At 44.3% G+C, this 15,187-nt stretch overlaps 1 protein-coding gene across 1 annotated transcript in view; it reads right to left on the bottom strand.

The window, feature by feature from the left end:
- Positions 1 to 14,794, bottom strand: part of chrm2.L (cholinergic receptor, muscarinic 2 L homeolog) — an 81,811-nt gene extending 67,017 nt beyond the window's left edge. Inside the window, exon 1 of the mRNA XM_018240861.2 lies at positions 14,726 to 14,794. The gene's annotated coding sequence lies outside the window, so the exon portion shown is untranslated. The remainder of the gene's footprint in view (positions 1 to 14,725) is intronic.
- Positions 14,795 to 15,187: the final 393 nt, after the last annotated feature.

Genomic DNA, 15,187 nt, shown 5'->3' with positions numbered 1-15,187 from the left:
CTCTCCCTACTATACCTGCTATCCCACAAGTCACACTCCCTTCCCAGAGACTATTATCCCACTGTTACTATAGACACCATCTCTCCCTACTATTACCTGCTATCCCACAGTCACACTCCCTTCCCAGAGACTATTATCCCACTGTTACTATAGGCACCATCTCTCCCTACTATACCTGCTATCCCACAGTCACACTCCTTCCCAGAGACATTATCCACTGTTACTATAGACACCATCTCTCCCTACTATACCTGCTATCCCACAGTCACACTCCCTTCCCAGAGACTATTATCCACTGTTACTATAGGCACCATCTCTCCCTACTATACCTGCTATCCCACAGTCACACTCCCTTCCCAGAGACCATTATCCACTGTTACTATAGGCACCCATCTCTCCCTATATACCTGCTATCCCATCCAGTCACACTCCCTTCCCAGAGACTATTATCCACTGTTACTATAGGCACCATTCTCTCCCTACTATACCTGCTATCCCACAGTCACACTCCCTTCCAGAGACTATTATCCACTGTTATATAGGCACCATCTCCCCTACTATACCTGCTATCCCACAGTCACACTCCCTTCCCAGAGACTATTATCCACTGTTACTATAGACACCATCTCTCCCTACTATACCTGCTATCCACCAGTCACAACTCCCTTCCCAGAGACTATATATCCACTGTTACTATAGCACACCATCTCTCCTACTATACCTGCTATTCTCTCACACAGAGAGACTAATCCACTGCTAGGCACCATCTCTCCTTCTATACCATCCCACAGTGTTCCCAGAGACTATTATCCCCACTCTTACTACTATAGACACCATCTCTCTCCTACTATACCTGCTATCCCACAGTCACACTCCCTTCCCAGAGACTATTATCCACTGTTACTCACCATCTCTCCCTACTATACCTGCTATCCCACATCACCTCCCTTCCCAGCTATTATCCACTGTACTAGGCACCATCTCTCCCTACTCCTGCTATCGTCACACTCCCTTCTTATTCCACTGTTACTATAGGCACCATCCTCTCCCTACTATACCTGCTAATAGGACCATCTCTCCCACTATACCTGCTATCCACAGCACACTCCCTTCCCAGAGACTATTATCCACTGTTACTATAGGCACCATCTCTCCCTACTATACCTGCTATCCCACAGTCACACTCCCTTCCCAGAGACTATTATCACTGTTACTATAGGCACAATCTCTCCTACTATACCTGCTATCCCACAGTCACACTCCCTTCCCAGAGACTATTATCCACTGTTACTATAGCACCATCTCTCCCTACTATACCTGCTATCCCACAGTCACACTCCTTCCCAGAGACCTATTATCCACTGTTACTATAGACACCATCTCTCCCTACTATACCTGCTATCCCACAGTCACACTCCTTCCTAGAGACTATTATCCACTGTTACTATAGGCACCATCTCTCCCTACTATACCTGCTATCCCACAGTCACACTCCCTTCCCAGAGACTATTATCCCACTATTACTATAGACACCAATCTCTCCCTTACTATACCCTGCTATCCCACAGTCACACTCCTTCCCAGAGACATTATCCACTGTTACTATAGGCACCATCTCTCCCTACTATACCTGCTATCCCACAGTCACACTCCCTTCCCAGAGACTATTATCCCACTGTTACTATAGACACCATCTCTCCCTACTATACCTGCTATCCCACAGTCACACTCCCTTCCCAGAGACTATTATCCACTGTTACTATAGGCCACCCATCTCTCCCTACTATAACCTGCTATCCCACAGTCACACTCCCTTCCCAGAGACCATTATCCACTGTTTACTATAGGCACCATCTCTCCCTACTATACCTGCTATCCCACAGTCCACACTCCCTTCCCAGAGACTATTATCCACTGTTACTATAGGCCACCATCTCTCCCTACTATACCTGCTATCCCACAGTCACACTCCCTTCCAGAGACTATTATCCACTGTTACTAATAGGCACCAATCTCTCCCTACTATACCTGCTATCCCACAGTCACACTCCCTTCCCAGAGACTATTATCCACTGTTACTATAGGCACCATCTCTCCCTACTATACCTGCTATCCCACAGTCACACTCCCTTCCCAGAGACTATTATCCACTGTTACTATAGACACCATCTCTCCCTACTATACCTGCTATCCCACAGTCACACTCCCTTCCCAGAGACTATTATCCACTGTTACTATAGGCACCATCTCTCCCTACTATACCTGCTATCCCACAGTCACACTCCCTTCCCAGAGACTATTATCCCACTGTTACTATAGACACCATCTCTCCTACTATACCCTGCTATCCCACAGTCACACTCCCCTTCCCAGAGGACTATTATCCACTGTTACTATAGGACCATCTCTCCCTACTATACCTGCTATCCCACAGTCACACTCCCTTCCCAGAGACTATTATCCCACTGTTACTATAGGCACCATCTCTCCCTACTATACCTGCTATCCCACAGTCACACTCCCTTCCCAGAGACTATTATCCACTGTTACTATAGGCACCATCTCTCCCTACTATACCTGCTATCCCACAGTCCACACTCCCTTCCCAGAGACTATTATCCACTGTTACTATAGGATACCATTTCTCCCTACTATACCTGCTATCCCACAGTCCACACTCCCTTCCCAGAGACTATTATCCACTGTTACTATAAGACACATCTCTCCCTACTATACCTGCTATCCCACAGTCACACTCCCTTCCCAGAGACTATTATCCACCTGTTACTATAGGCCACATCCTCTCCCTACTATACCTGCTATCCCACAGTCACACTCCCTTCCCAGAAACTATTATCCACTGTTACTATAGGCACCATCTCTCCCTACTATACCTGCTATCCCACAGTCACACTCCCTTCCCAGAAACTATTATCCACTGTTACTGATAGGCACCATCTCTCCCTACTATACCTGCTATCCCACAGTCACACTCCCTTCCCAGAGACTATTATCCACTGTTACTATAGGTACCATCTCTCCCTACTATACCTGCTATCCCACAGTCACACTCCCTTCCCAGAGACTATTATCCACTGTTACTATAGGCACCATCCTCCCTACTATACCTGCTATCCCACAGTCACACTCCCTTCCCAGAGACTATTATCCACTGTTACTATAGGCACCATCTCTCCCTACTATACCTGCTATCCCACAGTCACACTCCCTTCCCAGAGACTATTATCCACTGTTACTATAGGTACCATCTCCCCTACTATACTGCTTCCCACAGTCACACTCCCTTCCCAGAGACCTATTATCCACTGTTACTATAGGCACCAATCTCTCCCTACTATACCTGCTATCCCACAGTCACACTCCCTTCCCCAGAGTCTATTATCCACTGTTACTATAGACACCATCTCTCCTCTACTATACCTGCTATCCCCAGTCACACTCCCTTCCCAGAGACTATTATCCACTGTTACTATAGACACAATCTCTCCCTACTATACTGCTATCCCACAGTCACACTCCCTTCCCAGAGACTATTATCCACTGTTACTATAGACACCATCTCTCCCTACTATACCTGCTATCCCACAGTCCACACTCCCTTCCCAGAGACTATTATCCACTGTTACTATAGACACCATCTCTCCCTACTATACCTGCTATCCCACAGTCACACTCCCTTCCCAGAGACTATTATCCACTGTTACTATAGGCACCATCTCTCCCTACTATACCTGCTATCCCACAGTCACACTCCCTTCCCAGAGACTATTATCCACTGTTACTATAGACACCATCTCTCTCTACTATACCTGCTATCCCACAGTCACACTCCCTTCCCAGAGACTATTATCCACTGTTACTATAGACACAATCTCTCCCTACTATACCTGCTATCCCACAGTCACACTCCCTTCCCAGAGACTATTATCCACTGTTACTATAGACACCATCTCTCCCTACTATAACCTGCTATCCCACAGTCCACACTCCCTTCCCAGAGACTATTATCCACTGTTACTATAGGCACCATCTCTCCCTACTATACCTGCTATCCCACAGTCACACTCCCTTCCCAGAGACTATTATCCACTGTTACTATAGACACCATCTCTCTCTACTATACCTGCTATCCCACAGTCACACTCCCTTCCCAGAGACTATTATCCACTGTTACTATAGACACAATCTCTCCCTACTATACCTGCTATCCCACAGTCACACTCCCTTCCCAGAGACTATTATCCACTGTTACTATAGACACCATCTCTCCCTACTATACCTGCTATCCCACAGTCACACTCCCTTCCCAGAGACTATTATCCACTGTTACTATAGGCACCATCTCTCCCTACTATACCTGCTATCCCACAGTCACACTCCCTTCCCAGAGACTATTATCCACTGTTACTATAGGCACCATCTCTCCCTACTATACCTACTATCCCACAGTCACACTCCCTTCCCAGAGACTATTTTCTGTCTGCTACAATCACAAAAATTCTAATAACAAATTGTATTTTTCCATTCCCAAAATGCCAGGGATGGACGAGTGACAGATTATCCCCAATACTGGAATACAATTTGCTTTACACCTGGTAAAGTTGAACTAATTAGTTTCAGGGAGCTGGAGGAGGTATTTTTAGGTGCAAAGCAGGTGCAGTGGTATTTAAAGTACAAAATGTTTTTTTACAGCTAATCCTTCAATTTTATGAGAATTAATTAAATAAAATCTTGTTTCTAGTCTGTGCAGTAAGTGCCAGTTCTGCAGGGATTAACCCTATTATGGACATGGATGGTTCTGAAATGAGTTAGAGGTATAATTAAGACATTTGAAATTAATATGCCACAGGTCTCACCCTCGCATTGACTGGAATAGACGAAGTATGGCAGATATTGGCTTGGGAGCTTGCAATCTATTAAGTCTTTGCTGTTTTGCCCTGGAAGTGACTGGTGCCAAGGCTGAGCTGATGGGTTAATTTCAACCCCTGGCAGTGGCTCCCAATCTTTGTTTGGAAGATTTTTGTTTTTGAAGGGAACAAGATCTCCGGAGATAAAAGCGGCGCAGCGAATAAATCTTTACCTAGAAACCATTACAATATTAATTTGCCGAGCGCGTTTGAGTGCTAGCCAACTTGGCTCCCAGCTCTTCCATAAATTCTCAAGTACAGGAATGGTAAAGACATGCTGCAAGGGGAAAGGGCACTGCAGTATTCATAACTTCAGCTGTTAGCCCTCAGTTGTCATGGGCAGCAGTTATATATTCCTTGTACCCCCTAATAACAGAGCAAGCATTCACAGCCATTATATAACAACCTATTGTGTGCCCAGAACATTCCTTCTCTGTATATTTGTATTTATACATATGGGAGGAGGAGGTGCCATATTGATTCCCTTAGACAGTACAGTATGAGGGTATAGCTTATTGTGTGCCCAGAACATTCCTTCTCTGTATATTTGTATTTATACATATGGGAGGAGGAGGTGCCATATTGATTCCCTTAGACAGTACAGTATGAGGGTATAGCTTATTGTGTGCCCAGAACATTCCTTCTCTGTATATTTGTATTTATACATATGGGAGGAGGTGCCATATTGATTCCCTTAGACAGTACAGTATGAGGGTATAGCTTATTGGTTGCCCAGAACATTCCTTCTCTGTATATTTGTATTTATACATATGGGAGGAGGAGGTGCCATATTGATTCCCTTAGACAGTACAGTATGAGGGTATAGCTTATTGTGTGCCCAGAACATTCCTTCTCTGTATATTTGTATTTATACATATGGGAGGAGGAGGTGCCATATTGATTCCCTTAGACAGTACAATATGAGGGTATAGCTTATTGTGTGCCCAGAACATTCCTTCTCTGTATATTTGTATTTATATATATATGGGAGGAGGTGCCATATTGATTCCCTTAGAAACATTATCATGCGAATTAACTGTTTTACTAACTTCTCCCAATCCTTAAATATTAATATTATATATTTAAATTATATAATTTTTAACTACGTGCATAGTATCTCCTACTAGGCATGTGTATAGATATTTCTGCTCATGGGTGAGCACAGGCTACTGGTGGTTAATGCTGACATGCAGAATAGTTGCCAAGGCGATAACCTCAGATTTAGGAAATACATCAGACTTAGGAAATACATCAGTTTTATCAGTTCCTGTTAATGATATAATTTTGGATCTTGACGAACCTTATCTTCCTTTATTTTTGCCCATTCCCGGAAGCATCTGTTTTGTCTTTGACTTGTGTTGTGATAATGGTATAATCATGATTATACTATATTGGTAGCATAACTACTCAGAATGCTCATCCCCAGTAGTCTCTGTGTGCATCTATAATTGCCTTATTGTTTCCTTTGGACAGTACAATATGAGGGTATAGCTTATTGTGTGCCCAGAACATTCCTTCTCTGTATATTTGTATTTATACATATGGTAGGAGGAGGTGCCATATTGATTCCCTTAGACAGTACAGTATGAGGGTATAGCTTATTGTGTGCCCAGAACATTCCTTCTCTGTATATTTGTATTTATACATATGGGAGGAGGAGGTGCCATATTGATTCCCTTAGACAGTACCGTATGAGGGTATAGCTTATTGTGTGCCCAGAACATTCCTTCTCTGTATATTTGTATTTATACATATGGGAGGAGGAGGTGCCATATTGATTCCCTTAGACAGTACAGTATGAGGTATAGCTTATTGTGTGCCCAGAACATTCCTTCTCTGTATATTTGTATTTATACATATGGGAGGAGGAGGTGCCATATTGATTCCCTTAGACAGTACAGTATGAGGGTATAGCTTATTGTGTGCCCAGAACATTCCTTCTCTCTGTATATTTAAACATATGGGAAGGAGCTGATACATTGTTTCACTCGCAAAGAAGTTATGTTTGTCCTCATTTCACAGCCTAATAGTGAATTTCAAACCCTCCTGTGTAGTGACTGTAGCAAAATGTATGATCCTGTACATCAATCTGTGACAGTGGATGAAATCCTTAGGCTCTTTGTATGGGGGTGATTCTAAGCAATTTGGTGACCCCCCCCCCCCCCCACTTACTTCTATGCACTTGACCTGGGCAAGGAGGCAGAATGGCTTAGAATGGCAGCTTATTGGGATCCCGTAAGTAAACAAAAACCAACGGAAATATTTATAGGACAACCATACCTCCCTTAAGTACTCTCTCTTTAACAACTACATATGCCCTCCTTCCAGCCCCATCCACTTCAGTTAAGATTCCCCCTACCATTCTCTTCAATCCCTGGGATCCCCAGAAGAAAGTAGAGCAGGATGTTTATAGAGGGCATGATGGTAACAGTAGAGGAAGATGAAGTCGATAGGGCTTGATGAAGACAGTAGGGCATGATGGAGATGGTAGGGCAAGATGAAGTTAATAGGTCATGATGGTGACTGTAGGGAAAGATGAAGCCAATAGGGCATGATGGTGATTGTGGGGGATGATGGAGATCAACAGGGCATGATGGAGACAGTAGTATAAGATAGTGACAGTAGGGCAAAATGAAGTCAGTAGGGTAAGATAGTGACGGTAGAGCAAGATGAAATCATTAGGGCAAGATGAAGTCAGTAGAGTAAGATAGTGAGGGCAGAGCAAGATGAAATCATTAGGGCAAGAGGAAGTCAGTAGGGCATAATGGTGTCTGTGGGGTAAGATGAAGTCAGTAGGGTAAGATAGTGATGGTAGAGCAAGATGAAGTCAGTAGGGCAAGATGACTGTGGTGTAAGATGTAGACAGTTGGGCAAAATGAAGTCAGTAGGGTAAGATACTGACGGTGGAGCAAGATGAAATCATTAGGGTATAATGTTGACTGAGGTGTAATATGTAGACAGTTGGGCAAAATGAAGTCAGTATGGTAAGATAGTGATGGTAGAGCAAGAGGAAGTCAGTAGGGTAAGATAGTGACAGTAGAGCAAGATGAAATCATTAGGGCAAGAGGAAGTCAGTAGGGCATAATGGTGTCTGTGGGGTAAGATGAAGTCAGTAGGGTAAGATAGTGATGGTAGAGCAAGATGAAGTCAGTAGGGCAAGATGAAGTCAGTAGGGTAAGATAGTGATGGTGGAGCAAGATTAAATCATTTGGGTATAATGTTGACTGTGGTGTAAGATGTAGACAGTAGGGCAAGATGAAGTCAGTAGGGTAAGATAGTGATGGTGGAGCAAGATGAAATCATTAGGGTATAATGTTGACTGTGGTGTAAGATGTAGACAGTAGGGCAAGATGAAGTCGGTAGGGTAAGATAGTGATGGTGGAGCAAGATGAAATCATTCGGGTATAATGGTGTCTGTAGGGTAAGATGAAGTCAGTAGGGAAAATAGTGATGGTGATGTTGACTGTGGTGTAAGATGTAAACAGTAGGGTAAAATGAAGTCAGTAGGGTAAGATAGTGACGGTGGAGCAATATGAAATCATTAGGGTATAATGTTGACTGTGGTGTAAGATGTAGACAGTAGAGCAAGATGAAGTCAGTAGGGTAAGATAGTGACAGTGGAGCAAGTTGAAATCATTAGGGTATAATGGTGAAGACAGTAGAGCAAGATGAAGTCAGTAGGGTAAGATAGTGACAGTGGAGCAAGATAAAATCATTAGGGTATAATGGTGAAGACAGTAGGGCAAGATGAAGTTAATAGAGTATGATGGTGACAGTAAGGCAATATAATATGACTTGGTTATGATCCAAGAAGTCGCTTTCCGAACAACCGGCAAACAACCCCTGTGAGAGATTTAGAAAACAACATATTGTTCCCTCTTCCCATCGACTCGATTTCATTTTTTTTCCAAGGCGCATCCAGACACTGAAGTCAAGTCAGGGGGCCTTGTTTCCTCTGAACGCCCCCATTCAATGTGACAATGTCAAGAGTTTGTTTATAGAGCAATGGATTTTGAAAGCCTCTGATGAAACAATCAAGACGCCAGGGACAAAACACATCAGGGAACATCCAAGCGGACATTTGATGGGCAAAGCTATTTCTCTAAGAGGCCTTGACGTTCAACAAGGTGTCTGGAGAGATGAGAATTACTGTGTTCGGAAGCCCTTACCAACAGCAAAGTGGAGATCTTAGAGTTCTGTTGGACCACGAATGACAGCTCATGTCTTTAAGATTATGTGGTCCTTCAACCCAAGTTAACAGCCTAAAGTGATGGTGGAAAGGGAATTTCATGTACAGTTATGCTTAGATTTACAACATTTAGGTTTCTTATAGTGTAGTATACTGTAGGCATCAGTCATACCTTACATACCCTACCTCCTACAAACCCTTCCCATGAAGACCACCTTGTCTTTGCCTTGGTCCAGATGCAGATTCTCAAAGGGTAGAGGGTGCCCTGATCTGCGCTAAGTACACCCTTTTCCCTAATGCCAGAAAACGGAATATTTTATGTATCTTTCTAAGCAAAAATACATTGGAAAGATCCCATAAATTCGAGCACAGGGAGAGAGAATGGAAAATTGTCCAACATTTCAAACAGACTCACTGCGGTGAGACAGGTCGAGGCAACGTAAGTGTAAATGTAATCTTGTAAAACCTGGTGGATTAATATTTTCCCTGCCATTTGTCACAGCCTGTCCCCGGCATGCGCGGCACAGCTTCTAATTACACAGCAATGGGAGCGGGTGGGAGTGGGCACATTGTAAGTAAATAAGTGTTTAGGCTGATAAGGTTGGCGAGCAGCATTCCTGGCTCTGTGCGTTCAGAGACAATCAGAATATTTCCATGTTAGTATTGCACGGTGCCTTGTTGCATGAGATCCTGGGGTTTGATTCCATCCAGGACACTCTCTTCATGGAATCTTCTCATATCTCTGTAGGGTTCCTTCCGTGGTTAAATGGGTTTTAATCTGACCCTAGTTGATGCCTTCATTAGAAACTCCTGAGCAGGTCCTTACATAGAATTAACACCAGAACTGAGTGGCACCATAGCTGAAACCGACCCCTCACAACCCCAGAAGTACAATATGGGACACATATCTCTACTAGGGAAGGGTGGCACTAACATCTTACCAGGCAGTCTAAATATTACACTGGCATTTAATAGAACACACAGAGACCTAATGAGGCTGGGCATTTATTAGACCCTAGCAGGATTTAAGTGTCACACAATAGCATTTAACTCACGCCACTGAGGCAAAATGGAAAAAATGGCATTTAATAGATCCCACCCATTGGACCATGGTGAGACCATGAGATTAAGTAAAACGCACTTGTTCCAGGATATCAAGGTGGCACACTGGTATTTAATGCATCATCCAAAACCCCAACACTTAAGAGACACCACAGTTTTTAGAAGACCCCACACTGCCCTAGTGGGGCACTTACCCCCAACAGGGCCAGGTAGCACAATGCCAATTAGTAGACCCCCAAGCAAAGCAAAGTAGCACCATAACATTTAACAGACCCCTCACAACCTCATTAGGGCAACATTGCACATTGGCATGTAGTAGAGCCTTAGTAGGGCAGTAGACCACACAGAACCTGGCATATCATGGGCACCACATAAAACTGGCATTTAGTAGACCCCACAAAGCCCAAGCAGGACAACGTAGCACAACCCCCCAACAAATAGACTGCATTAGCCTGTAGCACATGGGCTTCACATCACCCTAGTTGGGCATCAAGGTGGCACACTGGCATTTAGTAGACCCGATAGAGCCCAAGCAGGGCAACAAAGCACCCTGGCACTGAACAAACTGCAACAGTATATCAAGGTAATACGTGGGCTTTACAACACCCTGGGTGGCACCTTGGCATTTAACGGACCATCCAAAACCCCAGCACTAGACACCACAGTGTTTAGAAGACCCCACACTGCTATAGTGGGGCATTCACCCCCAACATGGGCCAAGTAGCACAATGCCAATTAGTAGACCCCAAACAAAGCCCATAACATTTAACAAACCCATCACAACCTCATTAGGGCAAAGTTGCACATTGGCATGTGATAGAGCCTTAGTAGGGCAGTAGACCACACAGAACCTGGCATTTTATGGGCACCACATAAAACTGGCGTTTAGTAGACCCTAAGAGCCCAAGCAGGAGAAAGTAGCACCCCCTCACCAAATAGTCTGCATCAGCCTGTAGCACATGGGCTTCACATCACCCTAGTTGGGCGTCAAGGTGGCACACTGGCATTTAGTAGAACCCATGTAGCCCATTATAATTTTTTGTAATTCTGCCCTAAGCATTTATCATTAAAGGATATATAAGTCCAGAGGAACCTGGCAACAGATGGCTTCTTCATCCTTGTGATCATCCCCCAAAAATGGGTCTTTGCGGTAGGCGTTTTACAGTGGCGATTCGCTGTAACGTCTTCATATTGATGGACACAAAACCTGCGCTCTCAGTAAATAACTTTTCCGTGGCAATAATTACAAAGAGGGAGCCCGACCGGCCGCACAATGTCAACGCAATCAGCTTTACAGGCGCCGGATAAAGCGCGCTCCCACCAAGCGTGATGGATTGAGAGCAGAACCCTAATGTCTTGCACCAAACTGCCTTGTACTTGGGTTATTGGGTTGATTATAACAACGCAAGGACACAATGCATAGACAGAAAGGAACAGATTCTTATTAAAAACGTTAATTTGACTATTTCGTAGAAAATGCAAAGGGATTAATCAGCTAACGGGCTCAATTTGTCTACTTTGCTAAGGTGGCTTCTCTGACTGGGAGGCCAATGACTCTCTAGTGGGTGGAAAGATCACTCTCTAATGTCCCTCAGATGCCGAATTAAAGTGATAACCCCCCCTCTTCCTATAAATCATTCATGGGGGTAACACAGTTGGAATATTCTTTTCAAGCTTCTAATTAGGAGATCAGAACACGCAGGTTTAATTGTCCAGCTATAAATTCATCCATGGGATTTGCCTTCCTCCTAACCCTGCAGCCATAGATCTGTCTCCGGAACTAGAAACCCATCTCTGCCAAGCGCTGCCAGGGGATTTTAGGCACAAATATGTCCTTTTTGTCTAATCCTTATCCATATTTCAGGAAAAAAAATACCTTGCTATTGACATAGGAGGAGGGGGATCTGGGGTAAACAACAGAGGCAAGAAGAAGAAGGATGAATGAGAACAGAAGGTAAAATAGTAAAAAAAAATATATATATATAGCAGGGAAAAGGGGATTTAAATGAAAGCAATGAGAAGGGGAACTGATGGAATATAAAGTAGAGTAGACAATGGTATAAATAACAGAAACCCCATTACCGATAAAGGTTTATCAGCAGATGGAATAGAAGCGCCTTTCTTCTAATCCACTCAACACATTAAAGAGAGAGAGAGAGGGGGGGAAAGAGAAATTCTCAGCTCAGAGTCCGATCCCCAGTGCCCAGATCAATAGGATGAAGAGGCGAGAGGCACGGAGCGTGTTTCACGCCAGTTGAGAGGTAATACGTTAAAATGATGTGTTAAACGCTTGTGGTTATGAGAAACCCAGTCATCAGGCTGAATTATGGGGCTTTGCTTCTCATGCAAAACAAAAGCTGATTGATGGTTAAACCACGACCCGTCGGGGTGAGAATGAGCCACCGTCCCTCTACTCACAGCTCTGCCAGTGGCACTAAAATATTACCAGCAACATATTACACTGGTTTAATTCAATTTAATAGAACCTCCAAATGGGGCATATAGGTATTACGCAAACTCCAAACAGCCCCAGCAGGGTAAGGTGGCACAATAGCATATTCCCAATTAGGGCAATGACACTGTAGCTTTTAGTAGTCCCCCCACATAGTCAGGGGCAGCAGGGTGGCACACAAGGATTAAGCAGATCCCCAGAGAACTGCAGAAGCATTTGTATTTAATATACAAACAGAATTCTATTAGAAACAAGAGGCACACTGGCATTTATTAAATGTGCCCTGGCACTTAATGCACCAACATGTCTATGTGGCACACTGGCATTATATAAACTGCACAAAAGCCAAGTAGGATAAGGTGGCACATTGGCATTATATAAACTGCACAAAACCCCAGTAGAATAAGGTGGCACACTGGCATTAAATAAACTGCACAAAAGTCAAGTAGGATAAGGTGACACACTGGCATTAAATAAACTGCACAAAAGTCAAGTAGGATAAGGTGGCACACTGGCATTAAATAAACTGCACAAAAGTCAAGTAGGATAAGGTGGCACACTGGCATTAAATAAACTGCCCAAACCCCCAGTAGGATAAGGTGGCACACTGGCATTAAATAAACTGCACAAAACCCCAGTAGAATAAGGTGGCACACTGGCATTAAATAAACTGCACAAAACCCCAGTAGAATAAGGTGGCACACTGGCATTAAATAAACTGCACAAAACCCCAGTAGGATAAGGGGGCACACTGGCATTAAATAAACTGCACAAAACTCAAGTAGGATAAGGTGGCACACGGGCATTAAATAAACTGCACAAAACCCCAGTAGAATAAGGTGGCACACTGGCATTAAATAAACTGCACAAAACCCCAGTAGGATAAGGGGGCACACTGGCATTAAATAAACTGCACAAAACTCAAGTAGGATAAGGTGGCACACGGGCATTAAATAAACTGCACAAAACCCCAGTAGAATAAGGTGGCACACTGGCATTAAATAAACTGCACAAAACCCCAGTAGGATAAGGGGGCACACTGGCATTAAATAAACTGCACAAAACCCCAGTAGAATAAGGTGGCACACTGGCATTAAATAAACTGCACAAAACCCCAGTAGGATAAGGGGGCACACTGGCATTAAATAAACTGCCCAAAACCCCAGTAGGATAAGGTGGCACACGGGCATTAAATAAACTGCACAAAACCCCAGTAGAATAAGGTGGCACACTGGCATTAAATAAACTGCACAAAAGTCAAGTAGAATAAGGTGGCACACTGGCATTAAATAAACTGCACAAAAGTCAAGTAGGATAAGGTGGCACACTGGCATTAAATAAACTGCACAAAACCCCAGTAGGATAAGGGGGCACACTGGCATTAAATAAACTGCACAAAACCCCAGTAGGATAAGGGGGCACACTGGCATTAAATAAACTGCACAAAACCCCAGTAGGATAAGGGGGCACACTGGCATTAAATAAACTGCACAAAACCCCAGTAGGATAAGGTGGCACACTGGCATTAAATAAACTGCACAAAACCCCAGTAGGATAAGGGGGCACACTGGCATTAAATAAACTGCACAAAACCCCAGTAGGATAAGGTGGCACACTGGCATTAAATAAATTACACAAAACCCCAGTAGGATAAAGTGGCACACTGGCATTAAATAAACTGCACAAAAGTCAAGTAGGATAAGGTGGCACACTGGCATTAAATAAAGTGGCCAAAACTCAAGTAGGATAAGGGGGCACACTGGCATTAAATAAACTGCCCAAAACCCCAGTAGGATAAGGTGGCACACTGGCATTAAATAAACTGCACAAAACCCCAGTAGGATAAGGGGGCACACTGGCATTAAATAAACTGCACAAAACCCCAGTAGAATAAGGGGGCACACTGGCATTTAACAGACACAAGCTCAATGGAGCAGGGGGCACCCTTGTAATAAACAGACTGCACCCATATGATAGAGTGGCACCCTAACAGCAGCATAATAAACACTACCAGACTGGCAGGTTGATGTAAATAATAAGACTTTGGGCAGATATAAATATAAATATTGGGCAGGGGAGGGTGGAGCAGCCTACCTGGAGCAGAGTTGGAGCAGCAAGTTGAAAGCTGAGAATGGCAAGTCATGAAGCAGAGCTGGAGTCTCCCATGTCTCTCCGTTAGATGAGGAGTAAGTGGGTGCGGGTGGCAGTTGGGATGGTGAAACTGTCAGTAGCAGCAGCAGCAGCAGAAGGAGCGACTGTCAGGGGGTGACATTGTCCTGGAGCTGTTGGCTCTGCCAGAGAATGCGCTGAATGAGGAGTGAGGGGCTCAGGGCTGACAATGAGGGGGCGCAGCAGCTTCTAATTCCCCCATCTGCTCCTGTCGCTTCTTCTTCAGGTGCCGCTGAGTGAGGGGAGGGGTCGCAGCCCGTCTGGGGTCTCCAGTCTCAGCCTCCGCCGCTGGATAAGAGCGAATGAGGGGGGTCCGACCCGCCGCAACTGCCAAACAGACTGACAGATAGAGAAGTGGGGGCTGGGAGCGAATCCACTGGCAGAGAA

Source organism: Xenopus laevis, chromosome 3L (assembly GCF_017654675.1).
Source record: "Xenopus laevis strain J_2021 chromosome 3L, Xenopus_laevis_v10.1, whole genome shotgun sequence".
Lineage (NCBI taxonomy): Eukaryota > Metazoa > Chordata > Amphibia > Anura > Pipidae > Xenopus > Xenopus laevis.
The sequence above is the reverse complement of the archived record's forward strand: the minus strand, read 5'-3'. Positions and strand labels throughout refer to the sequence as shown.